General features: G+C 40.9%; 1 long non-coding RNA gene across 1 annotated transcript in view; it reads left to right on the top strand.

Moving 5' to 3' along the window:
- LOC146306681 (uncharacterized) overlaps nucleotides 1–26,040 on the top strand; it is a 137,595-nt gene that overhangs the window by 16,876 nt on the left and 94,679 nt on the right. Inside the window, exon 2 of the long non-coding RNA XR_014768953.1 lies at nucleotides 2,645–2,747. This is a non-coding gene — a long non-coding RNA (uncharacterized LOC146306681). The remainder of the gene's footprint in view (nucleotides 1–2,644; nucleotides 2,748–26,040) is intronic.

Raw genomic sequence — 26,040 nt, 5'->3', positions numbered from 1 at the left:
GAAGGTCCGTGAATCCTGAGAGATGGCTCTAAGTGGAACCATTACACCATAGAAGGGTTCTCTGTTGATCCCCTCTTTGGGGTTCTGGGTGAAATCTTTCACAGAAGGTTTAAAGTGCAAAGAACGGTTCTAGTTAGCACCTATATTTCTAAGAGTGTAAAGAAAAGAAGAGGATGCATGTTTTTCAATCGAGGAGTCCTTCGGTGTGACAGCAGTGCTCTGTGGTGAGATGGGAAGAGACAGGCGGAGGGAGGCGGAGGGATGGGGAAAAAATAAAGTGAAAAGAGTTAGTTAGGTGGTCAAGGCGCCACCTGTGATCCACAGTAAAACTAAACCCTCTCATTCCCCATCCTCTCCTCTTCCCCCTCATCCCTTTGTTTTTTAAGGTCCTCGGAGGATATTGCTGCCGTATTCTTTCAGTGGTAAAATGTCCCCAGGCACAAAGCTATTTCAGATGCTTTACCGGTGGGCCCAAAGTGATAGAAAAGGCGTAATTTGTTTTGACTTTGCCTCTCACACAAACCAATCTCCCAGTGTTATTTAAGTCTCCGCTCTTCTCTCGCTCTCAGCAGCATGTGACGACAAACAACAAATCTCAGGTTGCCATGGATCTCCGCTATTTATAGGCTGTTTGTGTGTCTTTGCATGTGTTTGTTGCCCATGCACCTGCCTGCGTGTGCGAGTGTGTGTTTAATTGTCAAAGCTTTCTCTCCCCTCTCTTGTTTGTTTCCATCATGCAGTTGTAATACTGTCATAGCCAAACTATCGCAATGCGGATTTAGTTGCAACCCATTGTTGTCAGACATAAAAAAAAAAAGGCAGTGCTTTGTAACTTTGTAACTTTGAATTAGACTTAAAAAATGTATTCATGCCGTATTCCCAGTGCACTCATATCTGGGCTGGTATGATCCGAGGATGCAGCGGAGAGGAAGCAAGAGAGCCTCGGAATAGCGACAAGAAGTCTAAAAAACACCTGATGGTCCCGAAATAGAGAATGCCAGAAGCAGGAGAGGATCCAGCCCCCGCCTGTTGATAATCAATTCCCTCTGGTGACTCCTGAACTGCGTTCTTCAGCCATGATGCAGGAAAAAAGAGAGGATAGCTAAAAGAAGCTCTCTAAACTTCCCTGTTTGCTTTGCACAAACAGATTTGTCAGATTGATAACACATTTTGGCTTGTTTTCCCCCCTCTTTTAACTGTACTTGACTGCCGGCGCGTTTGTTCGACTCAGAGATGCTTCATTGTCAGGAAGTAATTCGCCATCCTCACTTAAACAAATAGTGAAACAGATAGATAGGAGAGACATTTTATGCCGCCACCCACACATAACTGTCTCCCTGTCACACTCAGCCTCTTTTCCAGCCACCATGAACAGCTTTTATCCTTATTTTCCAATGCATCATGTAAAACAGTGGTTCTCAGCCTTTTCATGACTGACGTAGGTCTACTTCACATCCCTGTCAGATGAGCTCAAGTACCCCCTCATCCACACCACCTGTTACATTCAAACATGTTGTTATGAGTGGCTTAAATTGGATGTTATTTAACGCATACTTGTGTAAAAATAATACTATTATTTTTTTTTACACAACTGCATTTTCTATCTTTAATTTGCTTTGGTCAAGTCTGTACTACCAGATGTCATAGAAGCTGGATGAGTCAACCATGTAGTTCATACTTTTAGCAAACTGCTTCAACCATTCACATATATGATTTTTATCCAACTGTCTCAACAGTTTTAGCCAGTATTTCAACAACTTAGATATTACTTTGAGCCATTTATGCCAACCATTTAAACCAATTAGCCACTACCTTTGGCTAACTGTTTACTGATTATGTTTAACCATCAATGTCAACTATTTATCCATTACTTTTAGCTTCCTATTTCAACCATCTAGCTTTTTTTTTAGCTGACTTTTCTGCATGCTATCAAGCTTTTGCACACACTCTTGATTGCAAAATGTGGTGGTGTGTGTTCCAACTGGCTCAGGTTGGTGGGAGGTATGTTCTCTACAGTCAACCTATTAAATTGTCCCCAGTAGCTCAATTATTCTAGATATATGAAAGATCAGCACCTCACAATCTGTTATCAAATTGCAATTTTAGTTTTCCTCCCATACACTAATATATGGATTATTTTTTTCAGTCAAGTCATAATTCACTCAACATTCTTTCCACGTACCCCCTGGCAACTATAGAAGTACCCCCGAGGGTGCAAGTACCCCTTGATAGTAATCAGTGATGTGAGGCACACTCACATTTTCAGATGGTGGCCGCTGGTGCAGCTGCTGCTGTTGCCTCTATCCCGTCTCAACATGCATTCTGGGAAATGAGGTGCTGCAGAGAAAAAGGGGAGGTGGTGCTGTACATGAAACCCATCATATATCCAGGGCTCTAATTACTTCCACGCTCCTCCCTTGTGTCTTAGATGGATTCTCGGGAGTCAGAAGTGGAGGATCAGCACTTTCCATCCCTCCTACCTACTCTATGTTCTTTTTCTCCTTTGTCACAGCAGGGCTTGTGTTATTAACCTTCTGTCTGCTCATGCAAATAGGACGCTACAGTCCTTCCTCTCTCGCTGGAAGCTCGTTTTAGACAGTTGAGCTCCCTTTTGAAAATCTCCATGTCTTGTTTCTTCTTATAGAAATCCTGTCGCGTTCGGCTGGGATCCAGAGCCGGGGAGAAGGCGAATAGGAGAGGAACGGGAGAAAAGAGACAGACTGACTGGACAGCGCAGGTCAATTATGGTGAGGATAAGGAAAATCAGAAAAAAGGGTGACATGCAGAGGAAGGAACTGGTGCACGAAGAGAGAGCAGATGTAGACACAGCAATAAGATAGACTTCATGATGAAATACACGTTCGAGTGTTGCTGTGTGTACTCTTGCATCTGACTAGGGTCAGAAGGTGTATTTAGTTTTGATGGGTATAGACCTTCATTCCTCTGGGTAGTTCCCCATCCTCTTATTGTGCTGCTCTCTCAGCCTCATTGTTACAGCTTCTAAGCACCTCTCAAGGTGGTTATTATACTTCTCATCGGCACAGTGCGCCAATTGGGCAGCAACGGCGAATACGAAAGCCAGGCAGCAATGGCAATAATCATCAGATGTGTATCAAGCGTGAACTGACATCTTTACGCAGGGCCCCTCCCGTCTGATTAACAGACAGCTCATGGCTAAAGGACCAGCTAACATCCTCATTAGCTTGTCTCCCTCCTCCACCACCGCCAGCATTGCCACCAGCTCAAACCCCACCCCTGCAATGACCAATGATGAGCGCTCGTGGTGTTGCACATAAAGGCCATATTCATGCCCTGCTCTATAAGGGCACATAAAAATGACAGCTGCACTTTAAAGTGTTACTGTGTAGCTTGTAACGGCAGACACAGCGAGATACACAGTTGTTAAAGGCCTCTAATTTGGTAGTTATGGGAATGGAAAAGCCGCATAAGTGTGCCTGCTGATCCTCTGACCAAATGTCAATTTATCCATGTATTTATCTGTCTGTATCACAAATGTGAAGGAAATAAAAAGGCATACTATACATGATTGTCAAAAAATCCTACAAAAACGTAGCGACTAAGTCTCATGGCTGTCTGTCTGTTTCCTCTGCTCTCCGTCTGTGAGAGCTGCAGAGAAGAGATGTACACACACACACAACAGGCAGAGCAGACTGAGGATCACTTCAGCTGTATTCACACAAAATCTGGCGTTTAAAAATCTAACCGCTGTGGGAAAAAATCATAACCTGCTGTATTCTCTCTAATGGTGCTCACACTCCTCGTTCACTCTCTTCCTCTCTTGTTCATTGAGCCAGAGAGGAACCAGCTTTAAATGGTAAATTTACAAACAGCCTTTCATATTCTACCTTTAAAGGACATACGATACCAGTGGTTTTGCATATTTTGTCAAAGTTACAGTATTATTAGGAGGTAATACAGTGCATACTTTTCAAATCACAGTAATCTGCACTTAAAACAACATCATACGAGAGGGAGTGCTGTTGCGCGAGGCTGCAGGCCGAGTGCTGAAGATGATCACAGTTGAGCTGATTATTCACAACAAGGCAAGTGATCTTATTTTATGACATAGTAAACTGTCTTTAGGTTTTGGAGTGTTGATCACACAAAACAAATTTCCGTTATTATTACTGACATTTTATTGACCAAGTCTTTTTTCTGTTTCCTTTTTTCGTATTGAACATTAATTGAACACCTAAACACAGAAATAAGACAGGCAGATATTGATTGATTCACTTAATTGGAGAACCGTCAAAACTAAACCACAACTCACTTAGAAAACTGAGAAAACAAAGTAAAACTTAGAAGTAGATGTAGAAAACAGGTCAGTTTTAATTTAACCAAACTCCAGTCTAAAAGCATGTTTTATGGTAGTGCCACATATTTTTTTTTCCACAGTAAAAACCTGAGTTACACCAACACTAAGACTCTTTTCTTATTGACTGGCTCAGCACTACAGCGCTTTTTTTCACCCCATGACAGGAAAGTGACGTATGCTGTTCAGACCGCTGAGCAGGATGAATAAGGAGAGGACATAAACAAAACCTTGGGGTGGAAAACGTCATGGTTTTTAGACGTTAGGGTGGACACGTCCCGGCCTTGATCTGCCTGGATTACCGAGTTGACCACTAAGTTACAGATAACCAGTTCTTCTAAGGAGCATTAAACAAAAGTAGAATAAAAAAAAATTAATTAAGTATTATGTATTGAAAGATTTAGAGCCACAGTACGTTTGATCCAAGAATCAGAACTGCTTTGGAGATGCATAAAATAGCACCTGAAGAAGGAAGCATATGTATTTACTGTTCCTTGTTGCAGGAGCTCAGTACCCTCATCCCTGGGACATTACTGGCTGGTTTGATGAAGATGAAAACAAAACAAACTCAGTGCAGTGGTTATCTCAGTCACCAGACTTCCACCCATTTGAACATAAGTTACTCTATTTGAGTGCGTTTTTGTGCAATCAACAAAGCAAAAAATAATGGAATTTCTCCCTAATCTCACTCTTTCTCTCTCACACACACTTTCTACCTCTCTCTCTCACACACACAGGAGAGTTGCGCAGTTTTCACAGGCGGCAGCCAAATGTGTCACATGTCCCATCATCAAATTGCCCTTGACCAAGACACTGAAACCTCACCTCCTCCTTTTGTTTCCAGCAACACTCACACTTATCCAGACTGATAACAGCGTTGCTGAAAACAAAACACAAAATAATAGATTTTTTTTAAGGAGTGTTCCAGTATCTTAGCCTCTCAAATACAGGCAGACATTTTCCTATCTGTGCTGAGCTAAACGCTGAAGTTGCTTTTGTGATCTAACAGTTTATTAAGGATTTTCACAAGTCTGTCCCATTGATTTACATTTTAGACATTTAGCCGCTCTCTTAATCAAGCAGGACTTGCAAAATCCTCATTTTAGATGTCCAAATACTCATTTTAGACATCCTAAACTCTTATCACACAAGTGTGTTTGTTCATCAAAACTTAAAATGGCCTATTATTATTTGTAAATGATAGAAGTTTTCTGTCAAACAGTCTTTTCACCCAGTTGTGTATTTTTTACTTATTGCTGGTGAAAATACAGCGGAGGATTAAATGACAAATCAAAAGAAGAAACTTCTGAGTGCTCGTATTAAGACACTTGATATTGGTGGTGCATTTAATTAAGTGGCCACTTACATCAGAAAATGAGCTGCTTGCTCTGTTAAACATGGTGCCCCTGATGTGTTGAGAAAGAAGAATTCTGACTTACTGTATTTCACTCTTGATTAATCGTAAGTTTACCAAGTGCCCTGAAAGAGAAAAATGGCTAAACTGATGTAAGAAATGGCCCCAGTACTGATATGCTAAAAAAAACATTCACACATCCTTATTATTTCTTTTTAGCTTGCTAGTTTGTTGTGCTGCTGCTATAGAATGTGTGTGTGTATATACACATATGTGTACATATACACACATATATATATGCACCAGAATATACCGTTGTCCCAATCAAGAATTCACAACTTCAAACAATTAAAAATGTGTTAAAAGCCTTCAAAAAATAAAAGTAACAATACCTGCTGATAACAAAGGTATACAAATGTGTTATTATAAGGCGCATTGTTGGCCAAAACTCTTTATGAAAATGCTGGCCTTCAAAGTTGGGTCTAGATTTCTGTCAGCTCTGTCAGATTTTTTAAAACAGGATTCAATCAGGCATTAAAAAGTTTAGCTAAACCCTAAGGAGCCTTGTGTCTCTGCCTGGTTTAAAAAAAGGTCTATCAGATGCATTACAACTATAACGTCAACTCTGTAGCCTTTCTAAATCAAAGCTAAATAAGAATGATGGTTTTAAAATGTGTTTTTTGATTAGCATTAAAATAACCCTTAAAAACTAATGGCCTTTACTTCCTCTATTCCTGCTCTGATGGTACTTGACATTTTTATCTCCATCAGACATAAGTTTGAAGGGAGTCATGTAATCATGTGACCTGCAGGTTGACCACAGCTAATCTCACATACTACTGGATCCATCGGCCTAATTTTTGTGCACATTCAGGACTGTATGCTGAAGGACCTCTACGATTCACAATTTTTGAAAAACCTTGAAAAACCATTTTTATTCCTCCATACTTGCGACAGCTGTGGCCAGAGGTATTAAGGTTTTGGATCATCCCCTTCTTGTGAACATGATATCTCAAGAACGCCTTGAGGAAATTTCTTCAAACTTAGTGCAAATGTCAGCTTGACTCAAGGATGAACTGCTTATGTTTTGATTATCAAAATCAAAAGTTTTGGTGATTAAATAAATATTCTTTTTGCCTGATGGCAATCTGCTCTCCGAGTGCACTCTTCCAGTTTTTAATTAGCTGCTAAATGAGCATTTAAATCTTTTTAAAAAATAATAATAAATAAATAGAGCAAGTCAGTCAGGATTCAAACCAAAATATATAGTTTTTAGTAAGATAATTTTCGTGGTTACATGACATGTTAATGTGAATAGCTTTAAAAGCTTACTTTGTTCTTTGTCTTTAATTCAGTGTGTAGCTCGTCAAGCAACTTTCCCCTTTTCCTTCCAGTTTGCTGCAGACACACAAGATCTGTTTTTGTTTTGTACCAGAGAAAATTGGAAAGCCTGAAGGGTACCCAAATATGAAATGCGGAATCAAATCAAACTCCCTTTGTATTTTTTAATGGTGAGTCAGTGGTCCCGTAATCATACTTCCATTGTTTTCTCTGCTGTGTTTTTTTCTTTGGACAACACCACTTACAGGCATTTTCCTGGACCTTGTGCAGAGAGACAGTCGAGTTTAGGTGGGCTCGAACATTTTCATGCACACAATAACTGTGCTTTTGTTTCCCTCTTTGCTTAAGCATTGTTGCTATGGTTTCAGCCCTGACTTGTGTTTTAAAATACATGCCAGTGAATATTTCTGCAAAGCTCTTTTGCCTGCGATTAGCCAACATATCCTGTTTGTAGATGAATCCACCTCGCATGAAGTGGATGTTCTTTTTCTCACTGTTTGGTACTTATTGTTTACGAGATGTGCTGGTTAAGATGATCAAATTCAGGACATTGCAAATGGGAGTATACATGTGCAGAGGCAGGCAGGCACGTGTGCAGCACACACACACACACATACACAGTGGATTACAGCTGGCCCCAGGGGCTGAATAAAGAGATGAATACACACAAGTGGAGCAAAGAAGCTCTTGTCTTTGTCCTATCACAGAGTACAGTATAGTACAGCACACACACTATAGAATCTTTTATAGTTCAAATCATTCTTTTCATTTAAACACCTTGAGGTGCTGTCAGCCCTGCTCCCCATGGGCGATTTGATGGGTTGTCATAGGAACATACACTGTTGAATGTCACAGCGCTGTTGAATGTAGTGTAAGTGGCTGTGGGAAAAAAAGAGACTCAGAAAGAGGGAGAGAATGTTAACCACTCGATAGAGTAAGTGAGGTACTTCATGGTTAAATATAACTTTTTTTTTTTTCTCCCCCCCCCCCCCCCATAGCGATCAATATCCCATTTGTGGGTTTTAGGGCCTGTGTGTTCCCCGGGCTTTGGGCTCCTCGGTCCCACACTGCATCAATAACTTACATTTGCTTTCTGTGTCCAATTGCTCTCCAAGCTTTGGCAACCATGACAGAGGATTTCTCTATTTCTTTTACTCAAATGGCATCTATGCTTACTGGATGGCTTCCTCTTGTTAAAAATGAATTAAACACACTTTCTCTCATCAGTTTTAATAGTTATCGCTGTAGTTATGTATTCCATAATGAACCAGTTCATTTATTGCACCCATGTTAGCTGTGAATAAAGAATTTTTTCTCAATAAAGTTTGGGGTGGGGATGGGGGGGTGTTGTGTCATCTGAACACACACTGCTTACAAAACTTCAAACTATATTTATCTATCGATTTAGATTATGCTAATACATTGCCTATTTCTCGCTTAAAATGTTACCAGAAGTCGACTTTAGTGAAGAGTTTGGGTGTAATACAATAAATATTGTATCCAGGTGCTCGTCCTCTGTTTCTAACAGAGACACCCAAAACTCACATGAAACTGAAACTAGGCAATGCTGATCCCATATGGATCAAGATTATGGTGCTTCAAATGTTTTCAGAAGTATATTTTTGTGTTCTCTTAAGCTATAATACAAGATGTGACCCCATGGCTGCCGTTTTGGCTCTGGTTTTCAACAGAGAAACCTGAAACTCAGATGAAACTGTCACACTAGGCAACAATGATCAACGATTACTCAAGTTTCTGTTACTACTGTGCCCATTTCTTGCCTAAAATGTTTTCAGAAACATATTTTGGTGCACTACTCAGCTGTAATATGAGAATGTTACTGACCAGGCCGCCATGAGAAAAACAGACGCAGGGAGATGAGACGGATGCCGCCATCCCGGAAGAACAGTTTAGATTTACAACAAACACACAGGGAGTAAGAGTCATTCTTTGTTCAGGATGCCGTCACCCCACTATATCTTTACATAGCAGATAGCTATTTCTTGACATTTAGTGAGGCTGAATGTTGTGAAGATAAGAGCTAGTATAATGCATAATACATAAACATACATTTTTGACCTCATATGCATGACAAAACTATCATCTTCAGCATCAGTTTTGATGTAGTCAGTGCACTTCAGCTGCAGTCGGGACAGCATACATGTTCAGTTTAAAGAAACTACCAAATAAGATGACATGACGGTACAACTTTGAAGTTACTCTGGTGAGTAGTCCTGATTTTATGCTCTCCCTGCAGATGCCGGTGCACACCTATCGGAGGGTAAATAATATCCCTCTCCGCAGCACATAAAAGCACATCTAAGCAGGTGGCAGTTGGTGGTGGGTTAGCCAAAGCAGCAGAATTGTTGTATCATGAGGAGGAAAAGTGCGAGCAGATTGCACAGCAGTGGACTGAGTGGGCAACAAATAGTTTGCTCCATTCAGGGGGAAGTGTGTGTGATTGGTGGTTTATAGTGATGGTGGCTGCAGCCAGCTAGAGTGTCCTGCCTGAACTTCCATGGCTCATTATAGATATGTGCTGTTATGTGTGTGATTACCATGAGCAACACCATTACCAGAGGTGTATATGCTGTATTTCACCCTACGTACAATCAGAAGACACCAATTGTGTCTTCTATTGGGTTGTACCGATTGGTGATAAGATCTTATATTGACGACTGACGGCATGATTGACTATTGTTTCTTTCCTAGTCGATATTAAGGCCATTTCACCTCACTATCATAACTAAGAGGTTATAACAATACTATCTGGAATCTGTGCTCTACTGTGCATTTAGAGATGTTTGTGGTGTTTCCGCTGAAGTAACGCATGAGTGACGAGTGAATTTTAAAACTTTAATTGTAAACCGGTTTTCCATCTCTTTTCCATGGATGTGACCCCCTGTATCTTTGTGCAGAAACATAAAATTTAACTTGACGCTCTCATTTTAATCTATGCAGCTGTCTGCACCGACTCCGGCAGACTCACATCTCAGCTGTTTGTGTCTCATGTGCATAACCGTGACCTGAAGTATTAATTTACGCTTCAAGACTATTTTTCCAATGTGTGCATAAACACAAGGATGATGCGCTATTAAAAGGCATTGAATAAATATATTTATCTACATTTTGCAACCTAGGTGGAGTGTGCTGCTCCGGAGTGTCCCACAGAATCTCAACATCCATTGGTTAATAATAAACAATGTACGCTCAGTAAGTTTCAGCATTGTTTGGATGTCAACAATTCAGGTTCTGCTAATTGATTACGGTTCTTGATTCAGATTCTTCTGAGGAGCATTGGCTTTGATGCATCGCTGAGAGTTTAAGTTTGCTATTTCATTTTCCAAAAAACAAATTTAAATTTTACCTCTGGAGTTTGCTAAGATGAGTTTGGAGCAGTACCTCCAGTCAGTGAAAAACACAAAGGTAATGTTGAAATTAGTTAATGAAATATTTTGCGTATTGTGATAGTTAGTAGTAATGTAAGATCAAAGTGTAACCCCCTCAGAAATTGGAACGGTTTGCAGAGTGAAAAGTAGCTCAAAGGAAATTCGAGCAGAAAATAGAAGTGATCAACCCACTGTAGTCTTCTTTTACTTGAAGCTGTCTTATTCATCACCAAGAAAAGTCTTCTGTCAGACCTGCAGCACCACTTCCAAACTGTCTTTGCAAGGGCCTTGAAAACCACATGTTTTCATTTCTGACCTGACACAGACCCACATGCTGTAATTCCCCCTCTCGGCGGCTTCCCTGTCTCTCTCAATTTCGGCGATAGCAGTCAAGATATATCAGATATCATTTGGATCAGACGGCGTATCTATTTCCACCGCGGCCATCGAAAGCAACCAGCCTGCCTCCTCGACACCAAATAAACACCGGCACCTCACTGCCAAATGCACCCCGATCCGTGATTACCAAAAAGATGCAGCGTCAAGCCTGGTCTATTATTTCCAATTTCTCCTGGAGAAAGTTAATCTAATGAGCATTATCGGCAGCTAATGGGAATTATAATTAGTCAGATGCAGCAGATTATCTGCGCATAATTAGCTGTGTCTGTCAGCTCCAATTAGCATGACAGGAATTAGGAGACTTTGGAGTTTGTAGCAGAGAGAAGGAGAGGGAGAGAGGAGGGTAAAGGAGACAGAGAGATGGAAGAGATGGGGGAGACGAGAACAGAGGGAGGAGGGGAGGTGTGGGTGGTCGGGAGAGGCAGGTTTTTGGCTCTGAGCGCAGCCTTGTGCTGAGAAGAGGGGATGTGCATAGAAAGTAGGACGGGCACAAATGATTTTTGGCATGCGCAAAGGAACAGTGTTGATGGGCTTCAGGCAGAGTTGAGACTACGGCGAGGGCATAAGGAGACGTGGACATGTAGCAGGGTGTCCAAGCAGTTTAAGACACATTTGAGGCCATAACAATGCCTTTATAGTCAGCATATATCCATCAGCAGCCACAAATGTTGTAGAAGTACCCCTGAGCAAGACACTGAACCTCTATTAGATCACTGAAAATCCCTCAGGATGGCTGTGACAGCTAAATGCCGTGAGTGTAAATGATGGCTAAAAAATGTGACAAGGTTGAAAAACTTTGCAGGCTAAACTGAATTAGACCAGTCGTTTTCTCTTTGGCATAAAAACACTTAGTAAGGAGTGCCGATCATGGTCAAAGCTCTACTGAGTAAAAAGCGTCAAAATCCACAGTGACATTGAGCGATGTGTTATTCAGCATAAAAGCAGCTTAACTCGTCTCATAGAGTATAGCTGATTATATCACATGATGTAGCAGAATCTCAGAAATATGTAGTTATCAATGATAAGAGAGCTTTAAAGGATAGGTTCGGCTGTTTTCAACACTACCCTGATATGTTAAATACATATCATTTGTGCATTTATTCATTGGTCACTATGATCATTCTTAATGTCCTCCCTAACTATGAAGTAATCCTTTCCTAATACAGCTCCATTGTAAAAGATAAGACACATTTATGTCTCATCAAATCAAGTGCCACAGTTATGGTAGTTTCAGTGCAAAATTCAAAATGTTAAGTTTCTAACCCACTCATAATGAGCTCACACTGTCCACTGAAACAAATGCTTTTAATTTGAAACGGAAACAGGAAGTGTTGAATTTCTAACAGTGTAATGCAGTAACTCCTAACAGGACAAATGGGAGCGGATCAAAACGAGGCTTCATACTAAAATATTCAACTAAAAGTGTCTGTTTTATTGTTGCTTTTTGTTAGTGTTTGCACCATGTTCTGTGCAGAAGACAGTGGTTTATGTTGAGAGATCAGTCGTCATTTTTGTGTTGTTTTATACTTTTAACCATTAACAAGGTGGCTGTTACACTGTCTGACTCCAGCCGTGTTCTACCTTTGTTTTTCAAAGTTCTTGTCCACTGTGTTGAACATCATTAAAGAGCCTGAGAGCTGCTTTCTGTCTCTCATTCTATCCGTTCTGTTCTCCCAACTGGAGACCCAATAAAAACAGTTCCAGCTTGTGACCATAAGTTTTGGAAACACTGCCTTAGACAGATAGGCTGTCCTTTAAATTTGCATTAATTGATTTGCTGCTGTACAACACTGACATATCACCTTTTAAAGCTGATATGGCGATTATGTTAACAAACAGCTGCTTACTAACATATCCAGTAGACATTTGTAGTCATGTTCCAGGTGGTCTAACAAATTTAAGTCCAATATTCACAGTGAAAGTGGTCTCCAATAACTCCTCAGGGAAAATATCTGTCTTTTTAGTTGCTAAATGCTGCACTACGTTCACCAGCAAGTCACTACTTTCCAACCTCACTTGTCTGGCTGCCGTTTTGTGCTGGGCAGGTAGTGTGCCGTGTGTTTATCTGAGCTTTTTTACTGAGAGCAGCTGCCTGCCTGTTGCCGGAGACAAAGTTGAGAGTAAACCTCAGCTGAAAGGCGCCATAAAACTGCCTTTGCTGTTAGTGCGGCGGTTTTCATGGAATAATCTGCAGTGTCACCTAAAAATCAAAACACTTACTGTATACAGCTCTGTAACTTTAAAACTGTTTTCAATAGTCATTCTCTGCCTTCCTGTGATTTCTTTCACTGAGTCTGTACCTTGTTCACTGTCAGTTTTTTTCTGTTTTATTTATCGACTCTGTCTGTTCCTGTTATTTTGTTTATTTTTCTACTAAACTGCGAACAGGATGTTGCTGTGAAAGAGGTATATTCAGCCACCTTAAAGGTTAGAAAACATAAACCTCCATAAAGCTGAGCTCAACTGCAGAGACTTGTGATAATTCAATTACAATACGCACTTAGAAATAAAGGTGCTAACTAGAACCATATAGGGTTCTTCAGCTTGTCCCAGTAGGAGAACCCCTTTTGGTTCCTGGTAGAATCATTTTCTAATTGTTCCACATGGGACCCTTTCAGAAAGTTCAAGCTAGAACCCTACATAAATGGATATACCTACAACTATCTGTGAAAAGTTTCAACTGGAACCCCTGATGAGAGGTTCTACAGAGAACCCTTGGTGTAATGGTTCAACTCAGAACCCACTCTTAGGCCTTTTCCACCAACATGGAACTGGCCCCATCTTGGTTCAAGCACCTCATTTTAAATGTTCCAGGTATTTCTACCTTAAATAAATTGGTTTGGAGCCTGAAAAGTTTGTCCTCAGCTGGAACCACAAAAATAGCAAGTTCTCCTTTGGAACAAAAATGAGTGTTGTGCACTGTGCAACACCCTCTGCTGATGACATCCTTGATTACAATGGTTTCACTCAAAAATGGTGGAAGTGCATTTTTTCCCAAGTTTCTCTTGTAGAATCATCTGGGGGTTCTACAGAAGCAACGACTTCTTCAGAAGCAACGACTACACATTGCTGATTGTTGATATAAAAATTTCAATTACAGCCGCTTTAACTTCACCTCCTCCTGAAAACCTTAATTTTGCAGGATGTGTTCTGTGTCTAACAGCACGAGAAATGAAGAAACAAGCATCTGACATCCTCGTGATACTGCATTTAGCGTACATTAAAAGAACACAAATTTGCCTGGCGTGCTCGCAGCTAAACAAACTCCTTTGTAATGTTTTTAATCAGTCTCATATCAGCAAACTAGCACCACTGGAAGCCCTCTGGGAGCTGTCTCAATGAACACATGCAGGAGGATACACAGGCAGCTAAATAGCTTTTGATTGAGAAAACACTGTGTTGCATTTGCATAGATTATCTATATCTATTTGACCAGGCTGTATGTGTCAGTATAGCAGAGTCAGTAAACAGCTGCAGTCAACAGCGGGAAGCCAGTCTGGACCGCACATGACCTCGCCCAACGTATGTTAAACAACGTAAACAACAGCAGGACACACACACGTACAAACACAGTTAAGCTAACATGCCTTGCCTGTAAACAAACATACCTGCACACGTGCTCACGCAAACATGTTTGTGCACGTAAATCATGTGAGCGCACACACAGGAACACCGGGGACAACAGATTCTGACAGTGTAGAGTTAATGTGCTTAAACCTTAAGCTTCCCTTTGCTTGAGATTATTGATCAGGCTCAGCTCATATTTACCACCGGATATACAACAATATTCACACAGATGAACATGCACACATCACAATCAGTCAGGCACAGTCAAAGCCACAAGATCTCATGCATACATGCTCTTTTAATGCACAAACACACACACACATGCACGTCTCCAATCACCGCTCAAGGCTACTTCCCTCCCCAACGACTCGTGCTATGTCAGTGTGCTTCCTGTCGTCGGCGTCTGGCTGCGTTGATGTCTTGCTTCTTTGACAGGCGCACTGAAACTGACAGCATGATTTGTACTCCAGCACAAACATGCCTGGCAACATCAATTCCCACGGTATGGCTGAGGAACGCCTGGGAATGCCTGTGACTGTGTTTTACACTTTGAGGTTGAGCAGCGAGCAGCGGGTGAGCTGCGTCTCACTCAGGAACACTTTGTTTAGCGGTGATGATGATTGTCATTTTATACATTTGCCTGTGTACGAGATAGGGCTCCTGGTGCTTGAATGCCATTTTTGTATGTCTCGCAGAGAACAGTTAAACTGTGGTACTGTGACCTGTTTTGAGATAGAATGTAGCTTCATAAATTTGAGGGGTCATTGTTTTAGATTCTCACCAAATGTCACTGCAAAATAGTCTCCTGCAAAAAGACACGGACCACAATAGTTTACAGCCATGGATCCCAAACTTTTTTGCACCCTTACAGCCCCATGAGATGAGCTCAAACATCCCTTAGGACCTAAAGGTTTGTTTCCTGAATCAAAGCAGTGCAAGGGTAATATATTGTTTCAGTTTTCCAACTAGTCCTGTTTGTGTTCCTAATAGCAACAGAAGCAAAAGCCATGCAGTGGAAATGCTCAATTATTGGCCATACACAGGGCAGGTATAAAGACAACAAACGTTGTAATTTCTACCTGGATGCTCCTCAGACTTCAGAGGACCATGCATATGAATTTCTAATAAGACGGCGGATATTAAATCATGTAATAATACAGGAATTTCTCACTTCGTTGTGAGTCCAGGTTTGGGACTCATCACTACATCTTGGTTGTAAATGTGCAACTAGTTTGCCAGTGACCAAAACAGGAAGAGAGGACATTTTTCAACCAATCAAATTACACATACAGTGGTCCACTTCTGGGATTGGTTTGAATGGTAATCATGCCAGAAATGAGCCAGAGGTTGTTTGGTCTGTCCAGTGTTCTCAGCAACCAGAATAAACTGCACAAAGGGGGTTAAAAACTCCAGGGTTTGGTTCAGACAAACTAAACAAAGCTGGTGTGAACCAGTGATGCATGATACTTTGTATTTGTTTTTTTCAGCCAATATGATAACCAGTAATTACCTGCTTTTCATGGCTGACACAGTAAGATAACTGACAATTTCACATTTTTGTATTTTAAAGTGTGGCTCATGTAACCTGTAGTTTTTGGAAATCTGAGGGTAAGAAAAGATTTAAAAACATCATAGATCAGTAGCTACATATAAATTGCTGAAAACTAAGGCTTTAATCTGTCAGTCATATAAGAAACAGGTCAACACACTTGTAGCATGCAAAAATTAACCTGTTGAAAGATTAATTGTGAAAGCTCAGAATATTTGGAGTTCCCTAAAATGTGCCGGGCTCACTAATCTCATTCCTTCCCTTCTTCTCAGTCAAGTACTGGGATGGATGAAGCAGTGATGGTTGGTTGTTTTCATGTCTTAATCATTGTACACTATGGGCAGCTCAGATGTAACACTGTGTTACAACGAACCAGTTTCAAAACACCGCTATGCTAGAAGCAACAAGACACTTACCAAGAGAGTATAAGGTTGGATTGAGTGAATTATACACACAGCAAGAAATTTACTTGCATCCCACTGAAAGCATTCTTTGCCATGTTCTCCACAAAAAAAAGTCCAAACTCCCTGAAAATTAGCAGGAGCAGGAGACTGCTGGTAGTAAAGCTGACTGAAAGCACACCCTGCTCAACCCTGTGTAACTATGTAAAAGTTCCATGTTACATTTAACCATTTGGAGGTGCCATTTCTACAAGTCATTCAGTACTTTAGCCAACAAATTCAGTCTATTCAGTCTTAGCTATTTCAACCAGTTATCCTCTAGTGTTAACAGTCAACAATTTTCAATTAACCTTCAACAAAGAATTTCAACCATTTATCCACTAATCTTTAGCTAGCTATAATAGCCAACTATTTCAACGAATAATCCAGTAACTTTTAGCTATTTCAGCAAGTTAGCCTATCAAACACTAGATTATTACATTATCTAACAATTTCAACTTTTAGCGACCTATTTACTGTAAATCATTTATTCTTTACTTGTAGCTAACTATAGACTTATCTTTCTCCCTTTTCAGGGAGGTGTGACCTTTGCCCTCTATAGCTCTAGCTGGTAGTTGTGGATTATTGTGGCAGTAAATAAACAAAGCCTGTTACCTCCTGAACACACATATGTGGACATACTTTTCAAACAAATCCTGATTTCTGTTTTTTTAAAATTAGCTGAGCTACTCCACACTCTTTCCATGACCCCTTCGTCGACTGCACAAGTACCCCTGGTTGGGAGCCACTGGTTTACAAGGGCCTCTTTCAATGAACACAGCTCAGAAAATCTTCTGGTCAGTTTTCTCAAAGTCAACAGAGAAAGGTGGAGGGAATGCAAATGATCTGCTAATTATCCACCAGAGTCCCTCTAGAAAAGCAAGAAAAGTGTTTGTGCTCCAAATTCTATTTTTAATTTAATTTATCGATTTTTTTTTTTAAATCAATTAAATATCATGTGTAATATATAGATTAAGAGCTTAGCGAACATTAAACGGATGAACGAGCATTATCCAGATTTATTTTTTCACATCATATTCAATATAACATTTAAAAGGACAGATCATGAGCTTGAAGTCCTTTGGCCGTTGTAATAGATTTTCAAAATGAGTCTCTAGATACCGTAACAGGAAACTTACATCACCAATCACCATGTTTGAGTATTTTGATTGGTAGGCAGGAGAGGGTTTGCTGCAAATCGATTGGTGCCTGCAAGGGTGGGCATGGTTCAAGCTGCACTCAGCCTCCTGGAGTCGAGTGTGTGTCTTCTGGGCAAAATCTGTGGATTAAGGGAGGCCTGAACTTGAAACAGGAAAGGACAGAGCAGTCAATAACACACTGATTAATGATAATGGCATGCAAGCCAGGGGGATAATCTTTCTAAGCTCTTTTTATCTAAGGACCGATTGACTGAAAACATGGAGGACAGAAAGAAAATGCACCAATCCCCAAGCAAACCATGGGCTTCCAAACAGGGTAAATGTTTGTTTATGTCTTCAGTTTTTATAAGCGTGAATAGAAATGCATCTAGTGTCATCGCAGGCCATTGTAATGGCTTGACTTAAAAGATGACGCTGACCTGTGCCCAAGTTGTTTGTGAACCCTTTTCAACTAGAATGCTTTTTCAATTTCTTTGGGGAATATATATATATAAAAAACACAACAATTGTTGCATTCCCTATTTTTGCCATCATATGTTCTTGGAACTGTCTAACAGTGCTGTAGCCAAAACCACCTAAACTAAGACAGAGGCAGGGTGAGACCAAAGCAAGACCAGGACTAGACAAGTGTGAGTCCCACACTGCATGACATACATATATAAACATAGGTAGCTAATGTGTATAGCTAATATGTGCTAAATCTCTTTGGGTTATGCTTGAAGAGATTTCTGATGCAGTGGCAGATTGCTAATGTTTGTTAACAGCAGCGAATCTTTGAAATCACTTTTCCATTCAGTAACAGTAATGATGTTAGTGATATCCCCTGAGTTGTGGTCTTGACCAGTTTTGAAATAAGAGTGAAAATATGGTCAGTTCTGAGAAAAGACCTTCAAAAACTTCAGACCAAGACTGATAAGACACTACTGTCTGGATGTGAATAATTGCATTCATGAAGTGATACTTCAAGTTAGCATCTATTTTGATAACCTCCAATATTTTCCTCCACCAAATGACCATATTATTCCACAATCACATCATCCATCTGTGCATCCATCAGTGCAATTTTCTGTCACCTTGCAACAAAATACGATCATAAAAGCCTCGCTTATTATAATAACAAATTCCGTCCTCCCATTGTATCCCCCGTTATCAAATGTTTATTGACAGGGATGAAAAGGAAATGATGGTTTATCCTGGCCTCTTCCCATTAATTTGGCACATTTGAGACTGGGAAGCTCTGCTCAGAAATGTACGAGACGCTGATCCTCATGCTCAGGCCTCATCCACTTGCCTATGGATTTGCCACAACTGCTGGCTAATTTATGCAGCATCATGGACGCAATTATTACCTTTGTCCACAGTGGTGAAGAAACGCGGCGACGCTGACAGTCTCAAGACGGATTGGATGCTGCTCATAGTGTTTATCTGAGGAGCTTGTCATCAGTGTGTGGATTGAAGATGGATGTTCTGCTCTCGCCTTGGTGGGAGAGGCCTGTTGAGCTTAGTGAACTTGGGCCCTGTGAGAGGTGCCATCGCTTCATCTCTCATTCCACCATTTTGAGCTTTTCTCAAGCCTAGCTAACACTTACTATGACCTGGTTAAATATGTTTCAAAGCAGGGCTATATTTAAGGGAAGCAGAGTATTATTAAGATCATATAGGGTTGAATTCGGTGACATGCACACAGTGCTCAATAATCAAAAACAAATTATGATAAAGAGGTTTACTTACATTCAGCTGAAAAGATGTTCCCATGATATCCATGTCCAGACTCTGTGAGGAGTCTGCTACCAATGTGGTAAACTGACCGGAATGACAAATCACTCGACTCTGGATAACTACTTAAAATGTTCATGTTACATTTTACCACGTCTTAGGAGGTGCCCTGTGCACCCCTACCTTTAGCTAGCTATTTCAACAATTTATCCAACTGTTTCAACCAGTGATCCATTAACCTTAATCAATTTCAACTAAATATCAATTTTAGCTAACAATTTAATCCAATTATCTATTAACCTTTAGCTAACCATTTATTGATTAACCTTTAGCTAACAATTTCATCCATCCATCCCTTATTTTGGAAGAATTCTTCCATTAATTTAGCAAAAGAAATCCAAGTAATAATTCTAACTTTTGCCTATTTTAATCTGGCATCTATTACTTTAACTTGTTCAACCAGTTATCAATTTTAGTTAACAATATCAACCAGTTTTTGTTGGTCATTTGTCAGTCCAAATTTTACCTAACAATACGAAGCACTTACCATGAACTTTTAGCTAGCAGAAATGTATTCACTACTTTAGCCAACTATTTCAACCAGTGATCCATTGACTTTTAATCAGTTATTCATTAATTTGAGCAATTTCGACCAGCTATTCTGGTTCATTATTTCATTTTCCACCTTTTGGTGTGCTGTTTCTCTGATCTTGCTGAGAACTGGGCCAGCTGGCCCTCCTCACCCTCTTCTTTTTGCTTCCCTACTCTGTTTCATCTCTCCTCTTTTCTCTCACACCGCCATATCTTCCTCTTTTCCTTTGCCATCCCTCTGTCCTGCGCAGTTTTGCATTCAAGGGCCAAGCACCGGCTCTCCTGGCCCCACGCTTCCCGTTCGATTGGCCCAATAGTTTATTCACTTCACCCAGACACAAAAGACATCAAGCTGACTGATCAGCGGGCAGGAGCCAGGGCACGGCTGATCAATGAGGCCTTGGCCAGAAGGGAAGGGGGAGGGAGGATGGATGGAAGGAGGCGAGGGAGGAGAAGGGCGGAGGGAGGGCTGGACAGGTAGGCTGACAGACGCACAATCAGCGGACCAATCGATGGAAACTTTTGCTGAGCTCAGATAAGAGGGTGCAGCCTGTTCAGGACACACAACCAGATCCTCACTGACAGGACCTTTTGTTTCCCATGCTCATGAGCTTTATGCTGCTCGAGGTGACACCGCTGCAAAAAAGATAACAATAGGTACGATTCATGAAACAGCAAGATAGCATCTGATTCATTTGTTTATTTAAGCACTGGCTCTTCAAATCCTGTACTCCCTGAAACAGGTGTAGAAAATCTGTTAATGTGGTGTGATAAATGCCCTCTCCATAATGAAATTGTGTGTATGAGTGTGTGTCGGGGGGAACCATCGATTCAGCGCCATTCATGCCTTTGTTTGTCTGTCCATCACAGTAATAGCGGAGGCCATATTGATTTGAAATATTGGAAAACAATGGAGGCACCTGAGTGTTTGCAGTTGTCTTATTTTACCACTTTCAAATGCAAATTCACCGGTTGAAAGAGTTTTCCAAGCAACATGGTCTTGAAATAAAGCACATAATTTCACTAGTCTCTGTTCAGTACAAAAAAAAGTACTGAGCTTTGATACCCAGTCTTAAAGCAAAGTGTGTCCATACACTCTTAGAAATTAGAATCCAAAAAGAGCTCTTCCTGAGGGTCTGAGGTTCTACCCACAACTGAAGCATTTTTTTGAAGAAAGGGTTTGACAAGGGTTCTTTGCAAGACTAAGGCCAGAGATATACTTTCTATTAAGAACCCTTTTTGGAAGAAAGAGTTCACTGAAGATTGTTGAAATACTTGAAGAGCTGTTTTATAAGGGTTCTTTGTACCATCATATAAAAAGGTTATCTGTAGAATCCCCTAGGTGAGTTCTTGTTAGCACCCTTAGAAAGTGGAAAGATTTTAGATGGAACCTCCAGAGAAGCTTCTGGGTGGAACCAGTCGACCATAAAAGTGTCCTTCTTTAGAACCTGTCATAGGGGGTTCTGGGTGAAACCTTTCACATAAGTATAACTATTTATCTTTGGTTCTGGTTAGAATTAGAGGAATCTTTGAACGCTGAAGAATGCTTTGTGGTTCTAGTTAATAGTGATAGTGTTGATATTGCAACAATACCAAAGCCCTGCTCACATAGTGTGAAATGACATAACTTTTTAAATTTGTTTGTTGAAAGCTGAGATCTTAAAGCTGCACTTCTCAGAAATTTTCCATTAAAGGGACAGTTTACCCCCAAAATGTATATTTTATTCTTTTAGTGCTGTTTATCCGTCTAGATTGTCTTGGTGTGAGTTGCTGATTATTTGGATACGCTGGCCATAGATTTGTCCAGTATAATGAAACTAGCAAGCACTCGACTTATGATGTGCAAAGCACAAGAAATAAATAAATAATACATTTAAAAAAACAACAACAATGGATCTTTCCAGAAATCATGACCCAGTTAGATAGTCCAGAGACCTTATGTGCGGTTTTATGAAGGAACTATCTTCTAACTACCAAATGACAAATTATCACCAAAGCATCCATTCATGGACAAGATCTAACAGCTTGGCCAAGGAGGATACCATTAACATTTACATCCCGCACTGTCCCAAGTGCAGGCCTCTTTTAGTCTTGTTTCTAGTGATAGCTAGCACCTGTTTTCAGCAAAAAAAAAAAAAAAAAAGCTTTGATAAACCCACTGTACACTACCTGCCCAGTGCCAAACAGCTAACAGACAAAGATAGTGACTTAGCATTTTCCTCAGCATTTGGAAACTACAGCTCAGTGTAGAATGAAAATTTGACTCACATTCATCATGTGGCCAGACGAACAACACCAGATTAATGCTATGGTAGCTCTGTGTCTGTGCTATGTTGATTGCTATTGTGCTTGTTAATTATAACACAACAATATGTCATTGTTGTCTTTACAGCTTGTTCCAATGCTTCCATCTGGCCAAAAATCAGTTTCAACTGCTTTAAGATTCAGTGCTAGATAAAGTTACTTGACAACTGTGAAAAAATGGGTACCATACAATCTGTTGGACCATGTAGTTAGTGAGAAATGTGGCAAATGAAACAGACATTTACACAGCAAAGAGAAAGCACATAGAAAGATATGAGCTACAGTCCATTCCCTCTACTCCCAGTCCTCATAGTGTGATGGGGTCATCAGCACAATCCCACTTTTTTATCACTGGGGATTTAACCTTCCCTCTGTCTCGTGCCCTGTTACTCATGGGTGCAGACACACATTCACACATTCACTAACATGCTGGGAGCTGATGGAGGAATTGTGTTTGACTGTGAGAACATTAGTTTTGTACAGTGATGTTTTTTCTTTGAGACACCAGTGGATATGGCTCCTCTGAAGCAAAACACAGAAAGAAATGTGTTGCATCTGATATTTTCTTTTGTTGTCATTAAATTGGGTTTATTCAGCAAATGCCAGAAATGACATGCAAAAAGCAGTGCCTTTATCACAAACCAATTCTCATACTCAGCTCACGATCGGATCAACCTTGAGTTTGTCCTCGTCTTCCATTTCCAAAGAACACACTTTTATAATGAAGATTTCTTTCCTTTAAAAATAAAATTGTCTATAATGCGTTTGTGACATTTTCCGGTTTAATTTTTCTGTCAAAAAATTGGTTGTTTGCCCACCTTTCACCCTGAAGACAGGTAGTAATGGAGGAAACACACATCACAGCCAGATTCAACTCTGTGCCGTCCCAGCATACCTGGATGCTTTCCCAGGCAAGCGTGCTCGTCCACCTCCACTGCGTGGTGAAATCTCGACAGAACTTGGACAGAAAGTGGCTTCAAGCCCAGTTGGAGAAAGGCATAGTGCGTCAAGAGGCTTGCAAGCTGATCGATAGCAAGCTAATTGGAAAATAGCGTCAGGAAATGTGATAATGTGGCTGTTCGCTCTGGTATTACTCTCACTGCACTCCCTTCCCGCCTTCCCCCTCTTTTGCCGCTCTCGAGGGTCGGGTCTGGGTCCTTCAATCTAGTGGTTCTCTAATAAGGCTGGAGCCACTGCTCGACCCGAATGAACATCACAGCCACTCTAAGCAAGGCGCACATAGGAGTGGGAGTGCCACCACATGCTTACAAGCACATTTGTTCACATGTGCTTGCACGAGCTGAGAACTCAGCAAGAGAAGCCGGTGAGACCATGCTCACCATGTCAGTGGCTGCCGTTTGACAGATCTAGCTGCAGCCACCAACATGGCAATACAGACAGCCAACAGTATCATACACAGGAAGGAAAGCAATCAGGCTGGCGGACAAGAAAGCACAAAGGCAAGGAGAAAGATGGGCATGAAGCCATTGAAGGGTGGCAGAGCCCTCAAAAGCAGAGAAATATTGCAGAAAAGAAAAGTTAGACAGAACTCAGAATGGATCGTGATTGGAAAGTTGAAACAGTTTTATAGAGGAATGAGTCATGAATGATCAGGCCCAATTGGGATGCAGCTGGAGTGCCATAAAAGAAATGTTAAGAAAAGTTTTCAGACTGAATGCAAAGCAAATATTAACAGTGGCATGATTGCCAGAAAGTGAATGAGAAATAGGAACTGTGGGCTGCAAAAACTCAGGTGAAGACGCACATCCATGAATTGAAAATGTTTGATCTTGTGCAAAAAGAAAAACCTTCTAGTGCTCAGTCAACCCAGAAAGTGACATAGCCAAAGTCCTGAGACTGGGAAAGTTGTGGTGCTCAAAAACACCTTTTCAACCATTCCACAGGTAAACAGGTGAACTGGTGACAGGTGACAGTTGGGTATGAAAGGGGTGTCCTTTAATCAAGTAATGCAAATCACTGCATTCTATTTATTTTACACAATGTCACAACTATTTTGGAATTGGGGTTGTAGCTTCTAAGTGAATCTCTGTGGTTTGAAGTCTAGTTTCTCTCCTGTGTTGCTGTTTGATACATTTTTGCTGCTTTATAATAAAATCTTGTAAATTACAAAATAGCACGGGACTTTTTAGTTCTGGAAATGTTGTTTTTGTTAATGGGTGGCTGGTCCTTAAGAAAGGAGGCTGAATGAGGAGGAAATGAGTTGGGATGATTATGAAACAGAAGGACTTAAGAGAACAGATGAGGGGACTGGAAGCAGTGTGTGAGGGAGGGAGGGGGGGAGAGAAAAAAAGAGGGTCTCTTGTCCCATTTCAGACTCAGGGGATCTCTACATGTCACCAGAATACATTGTACTGCCAGACATGAGTGACAGTGATGGGCACTGTGGGCCTGGGATCCACCGTTTTCCACTCCTCCCAATTCCCTCGGCCAGGCCTCTCTATCCCTGTGACAAGATGAGGAGACGTCGTGTCAGCTGAAGTGCGACAGTCTTTGTCTTACTCTCACTCACTCATTTACTCATTCACTCACTCTTATCGTCTTACTCCAACCTCATTGCCAGAGTTGTCTACCTTTCTCGATTTTTAATTCTTCATTTTTTTCCCCACCTTTGTATTCATGTCTTTCTTCTTACTCATTTGCTCTTTGACAACTCATGTTTCACACCTTTTAATTCTCCATTCTGTCCTTCTTTCTCTCTTCTGATGGTCTTTCTTCATTCCTTCAAATGGCAGTTCTGGAGTGGCTGGCACAAAAATAGAGCAGGTGGTCAACACCTGCCTTGTTTCCCAGATCTCTCTTTGATAAGCCACCATTTGTCTGCATCAAAGGCCCGTTTTTAGGACATGCTTCAGAGAAGCATGGGGCACCCTGTGGAGCAGTGCTGTCACCTCACCTTTTTTCTGTCAACACCTTGGACTTCAGCTTTAACTCTTGGCCGTGGCAGCTCTAGTTATTTTAAAATGGAACCTTTTTGTCTGTAAAAGCAAAGAGGAGGGTTTATAGGACTGGTCGACAGGTGGTGCAGGGAAATTAATCTTGTTTACATCCATGGTAAGTCGCTGGATGTTTTCTTGCAAGAGCTTGCAATAGCATATAATCAATACTGTGGACATATTCTAAACAAAATGTCTGCACAAGAGAGGGCAGAGTAACTTTTGGATGAACAGCCGACGTCAAATGTTCCATGAATCATTGTTGAGCGCAGTATACTTTGTTGATGTGCTTGGAAGGCAGCACTAAGAGGTTCAGCTTGCTTGAAAGGAACTAGTTCTTTTGACATGTTGTCTTGCCACATCTGAAAGCAAAAGTATACAGTTGTTCCAAACTACCACCTTCGAAGGTGGGGCAAAAAGCCTTCATAGCCTTCTCCTGGTTGCATCATGTTCCTCCCTGATCTCCCGTCAAGATGGATTGTCTAAGGGCCAGATTATGCTAGTGGATCGATATGATATGTTGTCCATTCATGTCTGAAGTTGGAATCAGACCGTCGCAGAGGAGGGAAGACACTTTATCATAAATGCGGGTTCCATTGTACGCTGCTAAGTGAGAGAAATAGCTGTGTAAAGAATGAAAAAAGAAACCTTGAGAGAGAGGTTTAAACCCCCCGCACAGCTGACCAATCACGATGTGTAGTGGGTGTGATTGTTGCAGTACTACTCTTGGAGAGTAATAGAAATTGTTGGACACAGGACCCCAATTTGGACATCGAAAAAATGTAGGAGGAGGCGATTTCTGAAGCTGACCATCTGACATGCAGTTCCAAGAAGAAATAGAAAAAACCTGCAAACAGTGCGGGTAAGTTCTAAGTATACCTGCCTTCAGTAGTCTCAATGCGATGAATCACAGAAATGGAGATAATTTCACTTTAGGAAGCCT

Source organism: Lutjanus erythropterus, chromosome 22, assembly GCF_056507025.1.
Source record: "Lutjanus erythropterus isolate fLutEry1 chromosome 22, fLutEry1.hap2, whole genome shotgun sequence".
Classification (NCBI taxonomy): Eukaryota; Metazoa; Chordata; class Actinopteri; order Lutjaniformes; family Lutjanidae; genus Lutjanus; species Lutjanus erythropterus.
This window is presented reverse-complemented; position numbering and strand designations above follow the sequence as displayed.